Here is a 17155-nt window from a genome sequence, read left to right as displayed (position 1 = left end):
ACTAATATCAGCCCTTGCTTTAAGATCGCTCTTTAGCCTCTTTGGTACTATGACATCCTGAGTATATATCTTTTTCCAGTGATCTTTCCCTCTTTTTTCCAGTGTCCTTTAACATTATGGACATTTCCTATAGCTCAGATTTACTCTTCTGGATTCAGCTAAAAATTCTGATTAAGTTTTTTTTTTTTTTTAGGAAATACATCTAATCCTCATCTCTCTAGTGATCTGTCTGAAAATCTCACACTTTCTCCTTGAGTTTTCTTATTTGATGTGTAAAAATGTAAGTTTAATATTAAAACAACTTTTAATTTTCCTATCAAAATGAATCCCCCATCCAGTGTTGAAATATACTACTGTATTTCCTGTTATGCAGAGTTGAAGGCTTGGTCATCCTTACTTTCCACACTTTTTGTGCTTCCTCTCAACTCAGTCAGCATTTGCTGACAGTTCTTTTTCTTTTTTTTTAGTAATATATGGAATGCTTCATGAATTTGCATCTCATCCTTGTTGAGTGGGCATGCTTATCTCTGTATCATTCTGATTTTAGTGTGTGTTACTAAGGCAGATACAATTTTTCCTCTGTCATGGATGTTGGGTTATAACTAGTTTCTTTTTCTACTGTTCACTTGACAGTAGGGACTTGACTAGGGACTTCTTTGGCTTACATGTGCATTACATCTGTAATTGGTGCTGTTACCTCCGGTCTTAATGGGGGTTGTACTAATGACTCCATTTCTATCTTATCTGCCTATTCTACATTCATTTAACGCTCTGGGTATGTTGGCTTGGTCACTCTTGCAGAATCATTCTTACTTTTCCAACTATATGCCTTTGCTTAATACTACCAGCTCTTCCAAAAGTTGAATTGTCTTATTTGTGCATTCAGATCCTACATGCCTAACCCTTCTATTCTGTTATTCATAGATTATTCACCAACCATGTATTGAGTGCTTGCCTTTGCTGGCATGAACTTTAGTGCTCAGCTCATAACAAGACAGAATCTCTGCTTTCAAGGAGCTTACATTTTAATGGGTAATCTGACAAGTAAATAGGCAGTTATGGTGCAGTGTGATAAACTCTCATCATCATCTAGAAACCATCCCAAACCATTGCCTTCTCTAAACTCACAGAGATTACTCATTGACCACCTAATTACATTACTAATTTTTATACTATCACCTATCGATTTTACTATTATGTGTTACTCTTATTTCCTCTATTGCATTTTAAGCTCCTTGAGGGTAGAGAATACATTTTATACTGCTGAATATATCCTATAGCCTCAAGCCCATAATATTTCATATAAAAAGTAAATATTAAGTGTCTGGAAATTTATAAGAGAGCCATATTTTACCTTTAAGAATATTCACACTGCATAAGCATTTTTCTGTCTACATAAAATTCAGAAATGTGGTGAGAGAAGGTGAGGGTTTTTTTGGTGCTCAGTTTATATTGGATGATGGTGTTAAACATGTAAATTGAATTACTTATGCTATTTAAAACAAAATCTGTATTACACAATGTTAGGTGCTTATACTTCAGATTTCCCCTGATACAAAATACTTAATAAAAGTGAAATATAGAAATTAGAACTGTATTTCCAAACTATTATGAAATATATGTCAATACTCAGAAGCCAAGAGTAAAAGATTACAATTATTAAAGTTTAAAAACAGATGTTGATTTTGCAAAAAAAATTAGTTTTTTATTAATATAGTTGGACTTATGAAGCCCTATTTGGATGAAGCCGATTTTTCTAATAGAATAATCTTTAAAGGTAAATATAAATAAACTATAGCCTTTCAACATTTTCATCAATTAAAAAATTACTAGATTTTAATCTAACTCTGGCTTATTCCCAGTTGTTGAGTATAATACTTCCTGGTAAATTAACTTTCCATACAAATGTTTTTCTCTCTGCTTTTTGTTAATTTAAACAACTTTATTAAAGCATAATTGTCATAAAACAAACCATATATTTAAAGTATAAAAATGGATACGTTGGGATGTATATGCCAGTGAAGCCATCATCAAAATTGAGATAATGAAAGTGTGCATCACTCTTAAAAATTTCCTACGGGCACCTGAGTGGCTCTGTCAGTTAAGCATCTGACTTTGGTTCAGTTCATGATCTAATGGTTTGTGAGTTTGAGCCCCACATTGGGCTTGCACTAGCAGCATGGAGCCTGCTTCAGATTCTCTGTCTTCCTCTCTCTGCCCCTCCCCAACTTTCTCTTACCTTCCTTTTCTCTCTAAAAAATAAATATTTAAAAAAATTTCTTCATTTGTGTAATTCCTCTAACCCCTCTCCATCTCCTCCACCAAAGGCAAACATGAATCTGTTTTCTGTGAGTATAGATTTGCCTTTTGTAGAATTTTATGTAAATGAATTCATATAGTATATGTGCTTTCTGGTCTATTTTCTTTCCTTAGTATATTTAAGATTTATCCATGTTACATTTAGCAGTTCTTCATTACTTTTTATTGTTGAGTAAAAACACATCTGATTTTTATATATCAGTTGTGTATCCTGCAACTTTACATAATTTGTTGATTAATCTTAACAGCTGTTTTGGTGTGGAGTCTCTATGGTTTTATGTATATACATGGTATATATAATATCATATCTGTCAATAGAGACAGTTTTACTACTTTCTTTCCAATTTGGATTCCTTTTATTTCTTTTTCTTGCCTAATTTCTTGGGCTAGGACTTCCAGTACTGTGTTGAATTACTTAGTGTTTAATGTATAGCTCTTTTTACATCTTTGGTCAGATTTATTATAAAATATGCCATACTTTTTATGTTATTGTAAATGGTATTTTTTAAATTTCAAATTCTCATTTGTTGAGAGCATATAAAAATACAATTGGTTTTTAATATTTTTAATGTTTATTTATTTTTGGGGAGAGAGAGAGAGAGAGAGAGAGAGAGAGAGAGAGAGAACGAACCAGAATCTAAAGTAGGCTCCAGGCTCCAAGCTTTCAGCACAGGGCCTGACACAGGGCTCAAACCCATGAACCACGAGATCATGACCTAAGCTGAAGTTGGACGCTTAACTGACTGAGCCACCCAGGCGCCCCACAATTGGTTTTTGTGTATTGATCTTTTATCCTGCACTTCAGTAAAGTCATTTATTAGTTCCAGTAGCTTTTTGTAGATTTCATTTGAATTTTTTTATACAGATGATCATGTTGACTGTGAATAAAGAGTGTTTTACATGTTTTTATTTTTCCTATCCTTGATGCTTTTATTTCTTTCCTTTCCCTGATTGCACTGCCTAAAACCTCTAGTACATTGTTGAAGAGAAATAATGAGAATATACATCCTTGTTTTATTCCTTATCTAAGGAAGAGAACATTTGGTCTTTCAACATTAAGTGTAATGTTAGCTGTAGGTTATTTGTAGTTGGTCTTGAATATGTGGAGGAAGTTTTCTGTATTCTTAGTTCTGAGAGTTTTTATTAGGAATGGAAGTTGAATTTTGACAAATGATTTTTCTGCATCAATTGATAAGATCATGTTTTCTTATTTTTTTATAATGTTAATATGGTAGATTACATTGATTGATTTGTGAACATTAAAACAGTGTTGCATTTGGTCATGTCACTTATTCTTTTTATTTATTGTGGGAACTGATATGCAAAGACTATGTTGAGGTTTTGTATCTATGATCATGAGAAACATTATTCTATATTTTCCTTTTCTTGTAATGTCTTCCAGGTTTTGGTATCAAGGGAATACTGATCTCAAAATGTGAACTTGAAAGTATTCCTTCTTGTTTAACTTTTTGAAGGTTTTATGTAGAATTTTTATTGTTTTTCTCTTAATTGCTTGGCCCAATTCACAAAAGAAGCTATCTGTGACTAGTGTTTACTTTCTGGGTGGATTTTTAACTGTAGATTAAATTTTGTTAATAGATAATGGACTACTGAAGTCATCTATTTGTTCTTCAATGAGCTTTATTAGTTTTGTCAAGGAATTTGCTCATTTCGTCTGACTTGTCACATTTATGACCATAAGGTGGTTCATTGTATTCCTTTGTTAGTTTTAACACCTTCATTGAAATATAATTCATATACCATACAATTCACTTGAAAGGTAATATTCAGTGATTTTTAGTATTTCCATGGGGTTTTAAAACCATTACCACTCTCTATTCTTAGAATAGTTTCTTTGCCCTAAAAGAAACTTCATACCTATTAGCTGTTATTCCTTATTCTCCTCTCCCTGATAGCCCTAGGCAACCATTTTCTGTCTACTGTATCTACTTTCTATCTCTACAGAGTTGCCTATTCTGGACATTTCATCTAAGTGGAATAATAAATATGTGATATTTTGAGACTGATTTATTTCACTTAGAATACTGTTTTCATGTTATAATATGTATAAGTGCTTACTCCTTTTTGTGACCAAATAATATTCCATTGTATGGATATACGTTAGTTTGTCATTTATTTGGGAAGACCTTTATCTCTCCTTCTTTTCTAAATGACAGACTTGCTGGATAAAGGATTCTCAGCTGCATATTTTTTCTGTTCATTACATTGAAGATTTCCTGCCATTCCTTTCTGGCTTGCCAAGTTTTTAGTAGAGAGATCCGTCACAAGTCTTATCGGTCTCCCTTTATATGTTAGAGCACGTTTCTCCCTAGCTGCTTTTAGAATTTTCTCTTTATCCTTGTATTTTGCCAGTTTCACTGTGATATGTCATGCAGAAGATCGATTCAAGTTATGTCTGAAGGGAATTCTCTGTGCCTCTTAGATTTCAATGCCTTTTCCTTCCCCAGATCAGGGAAGTTCTCAGCTATTATTTCTTCAAGTACACCTTCAGCACCTTTCCCTCTCTCTTCCTCCTCTGGAATACCAATTATGTGTATATTATTTCTCTTTAGTGCATCACTTAGTTCTCTAAGTTTCCCCTCATACTCCTGGATTTTTTTATCTCTCTTTTTCTCAGCTTTGTCTTTTTCCATAATTTTATCTGCTAGTTCCCCTATTCTCTCCTCTGCCTCTTCAATCTGAGCTGTGGTTGTCTCCATTTTATTTTGCAACTCATTGATAGCATTTTTTAGCTCCTCCTGTCTGTTCCTTAGTCCCTTGATTTCTGTAGCAATAGATTCTCTGCTGTCCTCTATTATATTTTCAAGCCCAGCGATTAATTTTATGACTATTATTCTAAATTCACTTTCTGTTATATTGTTTAAATCCTTTTTGATCAGTTCGTTAGCTGTCGCTATTTCCTGGAGATTCTTTTGAGGGGAATTCTTCCGTTTCGTCATTTTGGATAGTCCCTGGAGTGGTGCGGAACTGTGGGGCTCTTCCCCTGTGTTGTCTTGAATAACTTGCGTTGGTGGGCGGGGCCACAGTCAGACCTGATGTCTGCCCCCAGCCCACTGCTGGGGTCACAGTCAGACTGGTGTGTACCTTCTCTTCCCCTCTCCTAGGGGGTGGCGTGGCCCATCTGGGCTACTTGCACACTGCCAGGCTTGTGGTGCTGGAGATCTGGCGTATTAGCTGGGGTGGCTCGGCAAGGTGCCCGGAGGGGGGGGGGCGCTGGAAGGGCAGGCTCAGCTCGTTTATCCTCTGGTGATCCACTTTGGGAGGGGCCCTGCGGCACTGGGAGGGAGTCAGACCCGCCGCTGGAGGGATGGATCCGCAGAAGCACAGCATTTGGTGTTTGCATGGTGCAAGCAAGTTCCCTGACAGAAACTGGTTCCCTTCAGGATTTTGGCTGGGGGATGGGCGAGGGAGATGGCGCTGGTGAGCCCTTAGTTCCCCACCAAGCTGAGCTCAACAACTCTCCCTCCTGTTGTCCTCCAGCCTTCCCACTCTCTGAGCAGAGCTGTTAACTTATAACCTCCCAGATGTTAAGTCCTTCTTGCTGTCAGAGCACACTCCGTCTGGCCCCTCCGCTTTTGCAAGCCAGACTCGGGGGCTCTGCTTGGCCAGCGGGCCGCCCCTCTGCCCCGGCTCCCTCCTGCCAGTCCATGGAGCGCGCACCGCCTCACCGCCCTTCCTACCCTCTTCCGTGGGCCTCTCGTCTGCGCTTGGCTCCGGAGACTTCGTTCTGCTAGTCTTCTGATGGTTTTCTGGGTTATTTAGGCAGGTGTAGGTGGAATCTAAGTGATCGGCAGGACGCGGTGAGCCCAGCCTCCTCCTATGCCGCCATCTTCCTCGATCTCCTGTTAGTTTGTCATTTAGTGGACATTTGGATTATTTCCACTTTTTGACTATTATGAATAATGCTGCTATGAACATTTATTTATATATTTTTATGTGGACAGATGTTTTCATTTCTTTTGAGTACCTAGGAGTGGAGTTACCAGATCATATGTTAACTCTTATGTTTAACTTTTAGCAGAACTGTCAAACTGTTTTTTTTTTCCAGAGTGACCATACCATTTTACATTACCATGAGAAATATATGATAGTTGTAATTTTTCTACATCCTCACCAATATGTGTTATTGTCTGTTGTTAGTGGGTGTGACATGGTATCTCACTGTAGTTTTAGTTGTATTTCCTTAGTGACTAGTGTTGAACATCTTTTTATGTGTGTATTGGCCAATTGTATATCTTCTTTAGAGAAATGACTCTTCAAATTATTGCCCCAGTTTTAAATCAAGTTTTCATTTTTTCATTGTTGAGTTCTAAGGGTTCTTTACATATGCTAAATGTAAATTCTTTATCAGATACATTATTTTCAAATGTTTTTTCTTATTCTCTGGGTTGTCCTCTTTCACTTTTTGATGGTATTATTTACAGTGAAAATTTTTGAATTTGATGTAATCCAACTTAAACATTTTTTTTGTAACTTCCCTTGATATTCTTTTGATGTCATTAGAGTCTGTAGTAATATTCTCTCAATTCTGATACTGTTCAGATCCTGATACTACTGATCCAATAAGTCAAGTTTTACTTTCATTGAATTGTTTCTATTTTTTATTTTTTGTTATTACACTATTTTCTTTAGTTTTCTTATGTTGAGTTTTATTTACTCTTCTTTTGCATATAGTTTAAAAAATTGTAATTCCACTATAGTTAACATACTGTGTTATATTAGTTTCAAGAGTACAATATAGAGATTCAACAATTCTATACATTATTCAGTGCTCATCATGATAAGCATACTTGTAATCTCCTTTACCTATTTAACCCATTCCTCCACCCACTTCCCCTCTGGTAACCACCAGTTTGTTCTCTATAGTTACAAGTCTGTTTTGTGGTTTGTCTCTTTTTTTCTTTGTTCATTTGTTTCTTAAGTACTATACATGAGTGAAATCATATTTGTTTTTCTCTAACGTATTTCACTTAGCATTATACTCTCTAGCTCCATCCATGTTGTTGCAAATGGCAAGATTTCATTCTTTTTTAATAGCTGAATAATATTCCAGTGTGTGTGTGTGTGTGTGTCTGTGTGTGTGTGTGTGTGTGTGTGTGTGTCTGTGTGTTTGTGCATGTGTATACACACACACCACATTTTCTTTATCCGTTCATCCAGCAATGGACACTTGGGCTGCTTCTATAATTTGGCTATTGTAAATACTACTGCAATTAATGTAGAGGTGTATATGTTCTTACAAATTAGTGTTTTCATATTCTTTGTGTAAATACTCAGTAGTGTGATGACTGGATCATGGGGTAGTTCTATTTTTAATTTTTTCGAGAAACTCCACACTGTCTTCTTCATTGGCTGCACCAGTTCTCACTCACACCAAGAGTGCACAAGGATTCTTTTTTTTCCACATCCTTGCCAACACTTGTTGTTTCTTCTGTTTTTGATATTAGCCATTCTGACACGTGTGAGACAATATCTCATTGTAGTTTTGATTTTCATTTTCCTGATGAGTGATGTTAAGCATCTTTTCATGTGTCTGTTAGCCATCTGGATGTCTTCTTTGGAGAAATGTCTGTTCATCTCTCCTCATTTTTAAATTGGATTATTTGTTTTTTGAGTGTTGAATTGTAATATTTATTTACATATTTTGGTATTAACCCTTCATTGAATATGTAATTTGCGAATATCTCCTCCCATTTATTTGGTTGTCTTAGTATTGTTGTTTCCTTTGCTGTGCAGAAACTTTTTATTTTGATCTAGTCCCAATAGTTTATTTTTGCTTTTGTTTCTTTTGCCTCAGGAAACCTATCTAGAAAAATTTTGCTATGGCTGATGTCAGAGAGATTACTGCCTCTGCTTTCTTCTAGGATTTTTATGATTTCAGGTCTCACATTGCGATCCTTAATCCATTTTGAGTTCATTTTTGTGTATGGTATAAGAAAATCATCCAGTTTCATTCTTTTGCATGCAGCTGTCCAGTTTTCCTAACACTGTTGAAGAAACTTTTACCCATTAAATATTCTTGCCTTCTTTGTCAAAGACTAATTGAACATATAATTGTGGCTTTATTTCTGGGATCTTTGTTTTGTTCTATTGATCTCTGTGTCTGTTTTTGTGCCAGTACAATACTGCTTTGATTACTACAGCTTTGTAATATAACTTGATGTTCAGAATTGTGATGCCTCCAGCTTTTCTTTTACAAGATTGTTTTGGCTATTTGGGGTCTTTTGTGGTTTCATACAAATGCTAGTATTGTTTATTCTAGTTCTGTGAAAAATGCTGTTGGTATTTTGATAGGGATTGCTTTAAATCTGTAGATTGGGCAGTAGGGACATTTTAACAATATTTGTTTTTCCAATCCATGAGCATGGAATATATGTCCATTTGTTTGCATTGTCTTCAGTGTCTTTCATCAGTGTTTTATAGTTTGCAGAATACAGATCTTTCACCTTTTTGGTTTGGTTCATAGATGTTTTATTATTTTTGGTGTAATTGCAAATGGGATTGTTTTCTTAATTTTTCTTTCTGCTACTTCATTATTAGTATATAGAAATGCAATGGATTTTGTATATTGATTTTATATCTTGTGAACTTACTGGATTTTATCAGTTCTAGTCATTTTTGGTAGAGTATTCATGGTTTTCTATATATAGTATCATGCCATCTGTAAGTAGTGACAGTTTTACTTTGTCTTTACCTATTTGGATGCCTTTTATTTCTTTTTTTGTCTGTGTGCTGTGGCTAAAACTTCCAGTACTGTACCAAATAGAAGTAGTGAGAGCAAAAGCATCTATTGCTTTTTCAGCTCTATTGACATGATCATAGTTTATCCTTTCTCTTATTGATGTGATATGTCATGTTGATTGTCTGGGAAACTATCTCTCCTCTTTTCTGAATGATAGTCTTGCTGGATAGACTATTCTTTACTGCAGGATTTTTTTTTTCCAAGCACTTTGAATATATCAATCATGCCACTGTCTTGTCTGCAAAGTTTGTGTTGAAAAACCTTCTGACATCCTTATGGAGTCCCTTGTATGTAACTGTTTTCTTCTCTCTTGCTGCTTTTAAAACTCTTTCTTTATCATTTCTCTTTTGTCATTTTAATTACTATGTGTCTTGTTTGGACCTCCTTAGGTTGATTTTGTTGAGGGCTCTTTGTGCCTCCTGGATCTGGATTTCTGTTTCCTTGCCCACATTTGGGAAGTTTTAAGTATTATTTCTTCATGTAAATTTTCTACTCCTTTTTCTCTGTCTTCTCCTTTTGGGGTCCCCATAAGTGAATGTTATTAGGTTTGATGGTGTCACTAATTTCCCTTAATCTATTTTTATTTGTTTTTATTTGTTTTTCTCTCACCTGCTTAGCTTGATTGCTTTCCATTACTCTATCCTCCAGGTTATTTATCCATTCTTCTGCTTCCTCTAGTCTGATATTTATTCTGTCTAGTGTGTTTTTAATTTCAGTTGTTAAAATCTTCATCTCTGATTGGTTCTTTTTTTTTGTTTTTGATCTCTTGAAGAGTCTCACTGAGCTCCTCCCCTTTTTTCTCTAGTCCCATCTGTATCTTTATAACTTTTACTTTAAATTCTTTATCAGGCATATCCTATTCGTTTTGTTTAGCTCTCTTGCTGTAATTATGTCCTGTTCCTTCCTTTATTTGGGATGTGTACCTCTGTCTCCACATTTTGTTTAGCTCTTTGTGACTCTTTCTATATATTAGGAAAAACTATGTTCCTGCACTTGCAAATAGTGGCCTCATGAAGAAGAGATCCTGTAGTGCCCGGAAGTGCAATGACCCCTGTTCACTAGAACCTGGTGCTTCAGGGGTGTCTCCTATGTGTGTTGTGTATGCCCTAGTATTTTGGCCAAGTCATTTTTGCCTTCATTTCAATCATTTATGATGCCTCTCTATACCTGTTGTGGGCATGGTTTGGTCCCTGTGCTGTAAATTACCAGTCTGGGGCCACCTTGGGCTTGACTTGGGTCAGACCAGCTGTTTACCAGGAATGCAGTCACATGGAACTAAAGTGTACTCTACCTGTGTTGTCCCCTGAGGAGCTTCTGTTGGTGTGTGGGGCCTGCAGTCAACCAGTTGTTTGCTTCCAGCACACCGGAAGGCCGCATTCTGACTGGTATGTGGGGTTATCTTTCCCTCTTCCCTGGACAGGAGTCACTTTGTAGTGGTGCTGGTCCCTGTCAGGGCTGTTATCACCTTATCATGCTTGTGAAACTGCTTTGGATGGGCTCCGGCCAATGGCCTATTGGAGGGGGCAGGTCCATAGAAGAATGTAGGGGCGGGGTATACTGGTAACAAGTTAAGTAGTGAGGATTGGCACTGTGCTAGTTCCTCTAGAGATCTGCATGTCTAGGCTGGGGGGCAGGGCAGGGAGATAGCACCTGCCAGCTTCTTTGTTTGTGGGAAGTCTCCTAATAATCCCTTCTCCTCTAGTACATGCTATGACATTAGTAAACCAATCTCCCTCCTGTATACCACAGGCATTTTCAAACTGCTGCTTCTGTGCTGTATCTCCACAGGGCTGTTTGTTGTTCTGTCTCTTTGCATGTGGGGATTCCCTTTCCGCTTGCCCTCTGGCTTGCCAGAGCTGAGCTGCTGATTTTTAAAGTTCCAGGTTTTAAGCCTTTGCTGCTTGCAGGAACTCATGAAATTATGCCTTTCTTGTTTTCATGCAGATTTCCTGTGCCTGGGGTGCTTGGTGTGGAGCTCTGGTCTTCTCTTTTCACACTTGTGGTGTCCCTCCCTCCAGGAGATAGTCCCAAGCGTCCATTTAGTTCCTCACCACATCTATGCCCTTCCTACCCTCTTTGATGTGGCCTCTTTTGTATATTTGGCTGTGGAGAATCTGTTCTCCCAGTCTTCAGGTCATTTTGTGGGTTATTTGAACTGATGTACATGTTATCTGTTGGTATTTGCAGGATGAGGTGAGCTTTAGGGTCTTCGTACTCTTCCGTCTTCCCTGGAAGTTTCTCTTGAAGTTCTTTGTGAAGTGTAAAATTATTTGGCACATAAGGTTTTCCTAATGAATTTACCTCTTTATATTTTTGAAGGAAACTTCTTACTCCTAGGTAGTATTCTTTTCTCTGGTCTCAATTTTGCCCAATATTATAGAATCACTCCAGTTTTCTTTTGATTATTTGTTAGTATGGTAGGGTTTCTATCATCATTGCTTTTAACTATTAGTGTCTTTATATTTGAAATGCATTTCCTGTAAGAAGCACATAATTTGGGTTTGCTTTGGTATGCAGTCTGACAAAATTTGCCTTTTAATTGGAGTGTTTAGAACATTTATATGTTTTGTTATTGATGATAAAATTTAAATCTGCCATCTTCTTGTCTCACCTATTTCTTCTTTTTTTCCTCATTTTTTCTGTTTTCTTTTGTAATAGATAAACTGTACGATTCTCACTTGTTTCCTTTATTGACATATTAGCTGTGATTCTTTGCTTTGTTATTTTAATGGTTGCTTTAGGATTTATGACATACATATTTAATCACAGTCTACCTTCAAGTGATATCATACTACTTCATGTATAACGTAGGAACCTTACAATAGTATATTTTCATTTTTGACTCCCAGCCTTTGTGATATTTTTTGGTCATACCTTTTACTTTTAAGTATGTTATGAATCCTGTGCTACATTGGTAATTATTGTGTTTATTTAGGCAGTCAGTTATTCTCCATATAGACAAATAAGATTGCATATATATATATATATATATATATATATATATATATATGGCTATATATATATGTGTGTGTGTGTGTATATATATATACATACATATATATATATATATATATATACATACATATATATATATATATATATATATATATATATATATGGCTATTGTTTCTCTGTTATTTTTCATTCATTTGTATAGATTGCTATTTCCATCTGGTATCATTTACCAGTGTTTCTGCCTGAAGGGTTTTCTTTAACATTTCTTCTGGTACAGTTTTGTTGGTGATACATTCTTTCAGCTGTTGTATGTCTGAAAAAGTCTTTATTTGCTTTTTTTCTTTGAAATTAAGTAGGTTTTACTTTTTAGAACAGTTTTAGGTTCACAAGAAAGTTGAGAGGAAGGTACCGTATTTCTCATATACCTCCGTCCCCAAACATGCAAACTTCTTCCCCATTATTAACATTCCTCACCAGAGTGGTACATGTCCTACAACTACTGAACCTGTATTGCCACATCATTATCATCCAGAGTCCTTAGTTTACATTAGTGTTCACTATTGATGTTGCACGTTCTGTCGGTTTAGGCAAATGTGTAACGACATGTATCCACCATTTGCAGTATCACACAGAGTAGTTTCACTGCCCTAGAAATTCTCTGTGTGTCCTGCCTATTTACCCCACTCTTCTGCAACCCCTGGTAACTTCCGATCTTTTTGCTGTCTCCATAGTTTTACCTTTTCCAAAATGTCATATTGTTGGAATTGTACAGTATGTAGGCTTTTCAGATTGGCTCCTTTCATGTAGTAAAATGCATTTCAGACCCTGCATGCATTTTCATTGCTTCATAGCTCATTTCTTCATAGCACTAAATAATACTCCATTGTCTGGACATACCAGAGTTTATTTATCCTTTTACCTACTGAAGGACGTGATGTTTGCTTTCAGGTCTTGAATCAAACTGTTATAAATATATGTTTGTAATTTTTTTAAGTTTATTTTGTGAGAGAGTGAGAGAGAGTGAGCATGTGTGCAGGGGAGGGGCAGAGAGAGGGAGAGACAGAATCCCAGGAAGGCTCTGCATTGTCAGCGAGGAGCCCAACGCGGGGCTTGAACCCAGGAATGATGAGATCATGACCTGAACCGAGATCAAGAGTTGGGCGCTTAACTGACTGAGCCGCCCAGGCACCCCACATGTGCAAGTTTTTATATAGGTATAATATTTTACCTTCTTTAGGTGTGATTGTTCTTCATATTCAGAGGCCATGCCCAATATAGAAAATGCTGCAACTTATACCTTAATTCACCTTTTCCGGTCCTAGCCTCCTGCTACCTTGCTGCTGGGGCCTAATCTCTTGATTATTCTATTTCTTATCCATTGCTGACATTTATTAAATACTGTTTAATAGTGTTTTAGGGTTGTTTCATCTTCTCCTTGAATTATGGATTGAAAGTTTTAAACTATAAGATATATAGCTTTCTAAAAGCATATAATTTCTTAACTATAATTACTAAGTGTTTTTTAGCCATTTGTTTTATTCTTTAATTTCACACTTTGAGATTCTCACAGCTCATCAGCACAATAGAAGTGAGGAATCATTTTGATTAAGTATATTTTTTCTTTTTTTATCTTTAAGCAATAATACTATGACTATCCAGTTATTATTTTAATTCTTAAAATCTCTTAAAATGTATTTGATTATATTTGCTACTTTGCCTATATTTGCTTAATAAGGATCTCTTATTCTAAAAAAAACTATAAATATATCAAGTATGAAACATCAAGTTGCAGCAAGCTTGTTTTTATTGAACTGGATTTCTTAAACATGAGGAATTTTAAGGCTGAGTTATATGGATTTAGCTATTACATATAATAAAATGTAGTTATCATGTGGGCTAATTTCACTAGCCATTCTAAATATATGAGAAATTACATGGTAACAAGGGTCAGGAAGTTTTGAGAGTATTTTCAATTTGGCAGTATAGGAAAAATTTTTAAGGCTGTCCTGATGGTGGAATGTTCGGTTGGATAGAATGACTGTGGAAAATGCTGCCTTGAACTATGGTAATCATGCCATATGAGGTGGATAATTGTCTCCGTTTTCATATTTATAAGTCTGGTTGTTTGAAAGGTACTTTGAGAAATCCAAAATTTCACCACTTATTATCTCTAATGACTAAGATTATTAATGATTTTCCCCCTCTGCTCTGCTGTATTTGTGTATAATGCAGATGGAGTTTTTCTGTAGATTAAAAAAATAATTTAAAAACTCTGACTTCAGAATCTGTTTTCTAAATTTGTAACTGATATATTAATGTAATCCAACTAACTTACAGATTTTGCTTTAGAAGATTTTGAATAGCATAATTTCATTAGTCAAAGGATTATTTGGGTAAATTTATTATTGGTTTGAATGGGGAAATAGCAAAGAAATATAAATATGATATACTTTAGAAATTATTGGCAATGGCATCTTTGTCTTTTCCATCACTAGCAGTTAATGTGCATTAACCATGGTACTTTGGATTGCCTTATCTTTAAAGAGAATTAACTTCTAGAGGGCCCAAATATCAAAGGCTTGGTGACAGTAGTTTATTTTGCTATCAGCAAGATAAGTAAGTATCTCAGCATTCCAGACCCCATAGAATTCCTATAGTCATTGCAGGGAGCTGACTATATTGACATCTGGTCACTTGGCAATTATAGCCTTTGCATGAGAGGCTGCTGTCCAAGGTGATTGGTATTTCTTTCTCATGCATTCTAAATACCAGGAGTACCAGGTCTGGCTCAGAGCTCCTGTCAAATTCTCTAGACTCTTGACATATGACCATTGGTCAATAGTTTCAAGTTAGCATTTTCAAGTTTTTATGTAGGGCTCCTAGAGCTGAAAAGGTGGCCTGGAGGCAAGAGGGTGGTGAGAGAGCATACTACATTCTGTTGATAAATCTGAGAGTTTAAGACTGGCTTAAAAATTATTTTTGTAAGAAGCAAAATTCATCTGATTCTGTGATCTTTGGGCCCAACAGAAGTGGATAAAGGAGAACCCTTGTTAAATTTGCAAAAGAGTATAGTTCTCTCCTTTTTCCAGTAAACATTGGGAGTGACTAATTGGGGTTTTCACATCATATCTCACAAAGTCAAAAAACTAAAGGAGAGCTGATTATTTATAAGCTTGGAATATAATCATCTCATGGCATGAAAATTTCCTTAGGCTGTTTTTTGACAGCAGTAAGATGAATGGTGTAATGATGTATACTAATTGTAATTTACAATTATGCCTTTGAATGCTCTCATAGAAATTATCTCATGTATTGAGGAGTCACAATAGATGTGTTCATGTAAATGAAAGACAGTTGACTAGATGCACAATTAGATTTATTTAATATGGTCTTAGGAGTAAAAACTAAGGTCAGTGAATAAAACTTACAGAAACGGAAGGAAGAATTTACCAGAAATGCAATTGTTTTTAAAAAAATGAAATTAGTTCTCCTTCTAGGTAGTGAATTCCCTGTTGCTAAATTGGATGGTCAGTATGGGGACAGGTAGCCTCTGATATCATTCTCATTTATTATTTGCTGTGTATCTACATTGTAGTAACAGACTCAAAGACTTCCCAAGACAGATAAACTAAGCTTAAGCCAGTGGAGAGTGTTGTCAGTGGCAAATTGGAAAATGCCTTCTCTGCTTAAAGTCATTTAGATACAAATAAAAATGAAGTCCATTGTGCTGGCCAAACAAAACTTGTCATTTGGCTAACCACTGGATCTACTGTAGTAGGCACATTTGTATACAGGATTTTTATTTTATCAATAAAATCAGTACTTTATTCTGATTTTATAAATAAAGGCCCTGAGATTAAGGGAAGTTGGGTAATTCATCTTTTTGGTAGGTACTGTTATTCAGTGGAAGAGTTTAAGATCAAACTCCCAAGTATATCAGATCATGACCAACTCATTTTATCTTTCTGATAACACAGACATTAAGAAGTTACATCACTTACCAAACGGTTCCAGGTAGTTTTTGAAAAATCCCAAACTGGTGCATGGATCACTTATTTATTACAAGTCAGTTTGGATTCTTTCATTAACATCTGCTGATACCAATGCCATTTTATAGATGAGACAGTGGGTCCTTGGAGAAGGTTAGTTATATATAATTTCAGGCTTGGTGCCATAAGGAAAATGAGAGAGGGAGACACAAATGAGTCAGAAGTTTATTTAAACAAAGTAGTTGACCACAAATAAAATATGGTGAGTGTAGTGGGTTAGCTAGTGTCCCCTCCAAAATTTGTGTCTGTGTAGGACCTCAGAATGTGACCTTATTTGGAAATAGGGACTTTGCAGCTATAATTAGTTAAGGATCTAGAAATACAGATATAATGAATTTAAGCATATAAGAATGAAATCTTCCTGAAATTAGGGTGGGCTCTAAATGTAACACTGTTTCCCTTGTAAGAGCAGAGGACACACAGAGAGAAAGGAGGTAGAGACAGAGAAGGTCATATAAAGATGGAGGCAGATACTAGGGTTAACTGCTGGTACAAGCCAAGGGATGCCAAGGATTGCCAACAGCCACTAGAAGCTAGCAAGGGACAGATTTTTCTTGAGGGCCTCTGGAAAGAACCAACCCTGCTGATTCCTTGATTTTAGACTTCTAGCCTTCATAAATGTGAAAGAATACATTTCTATTGTTTTAAGCCACACAGTTTGTGGTACTTGCTTATAGCAGCCTCAGGAAACAAAATGGTGAGATACTCTAAAAAGTCTACTTTTCCCTCCCCTTCTCTTCATATATATATATATATATATATATATATATATATATATATAACATATTATAAAGCATATAAAGCTATATGCTTTATGGCTTTGAGTCCTTAAAAAAATGTCACCACTGGAATTCTATTGAAGTATATTCTTAGTAGATTCCTACCAAAATAAAAAAAATGTTACCTGGGAAGAGTAACACATCAAATATTAACATAATAGCAGAATTCTCTAAAAAGAAAAGATGATTACTTTTAATATCTTGGTATAGAAGCTCTTATGCTGATTCAGATAGTACTTTAACTGGATTTGAGTGAGGATATTTGAAGGTAAAAGTCAAATGCTTCTGGC

At 35.8% G+C, this 17155-nt stretch overlaps 1 non-coding gene across 1 annotated transcript; it reads right to left on the bottom strand.

Annotated features, from left to right (window-relative positions):
- Positions 1 to 467: 467 nt before the first annotated feature.
- On the bottom strand, positions 468 to 569 carry LOC123581958. Its single transcript, XR_006704111.1, has one exon. It is a non-coding gene; the product is annotated as a U6 spliceosomal RNA (small nuclear RNA).
- Positions 570 to 17155: the final 16586 nt, after the last annotated feature.

This window comes from Leopardus geoffroyi, chromosome A1 (assembly GCF_018350155.1).
Source record: "Leopardus geoffroyi isolate Oge1 chromosome A1, O.geoffroyi_Oge1_pat1.0, whole genome shotgun sequence".
NCBI classification, from domain to species: domain Eukaryota; kingdom Metazoa; phylum Chordata; class Mammalia; order Carnivora; family Felidae; genus Leopardus; species Leopardus geoffroyi.
The sequence above is the reverse complement of the archived record's forward strand: the minus strand, read 5'-3'. Positions and strand labels throughout refer to the sequence as shown.